Raw genomic sequence first — 235 nt, forward strand, 5'->3', positions numbered from 1 at the left:
GGGCCCGGTGCAGCCCTCGCACCGCGCTGGCCGCCTGCCCGGATCTCGTGGTACAGCCGGGCAGCGGGAAGCTACCCTCGTAAACACGTCGTCGTTGTTACAGGCTCAAGCGCTCGTGCAGAAGCGTCCAATTTCTAACCGAGCTGCCCCAGTGCTCCTGCCGCGCCGCGGAAGAGGATTTTTCCTCTCCGGAGGCGGAGAGCGGAACGAGACCGATTCAGGCCCACTGGCTCCC

The sequence above is a fragment of the Fulmarus glacialis genome, unplaced genomic scaffold (assembly GCF_000690835.1).
Source record: "Fulmarus glacialis isolate BGI_N327 unplaced genomic scaffold, ASM69083v1 scaffold41191, whole genome shotgun sequence".
Lineage (NCBI taxonomy): Eukaryota > Metazoa > Chordata > Aves > Procellariiformes > Procellariidae > Fulmarus > Fulmarus glacialis.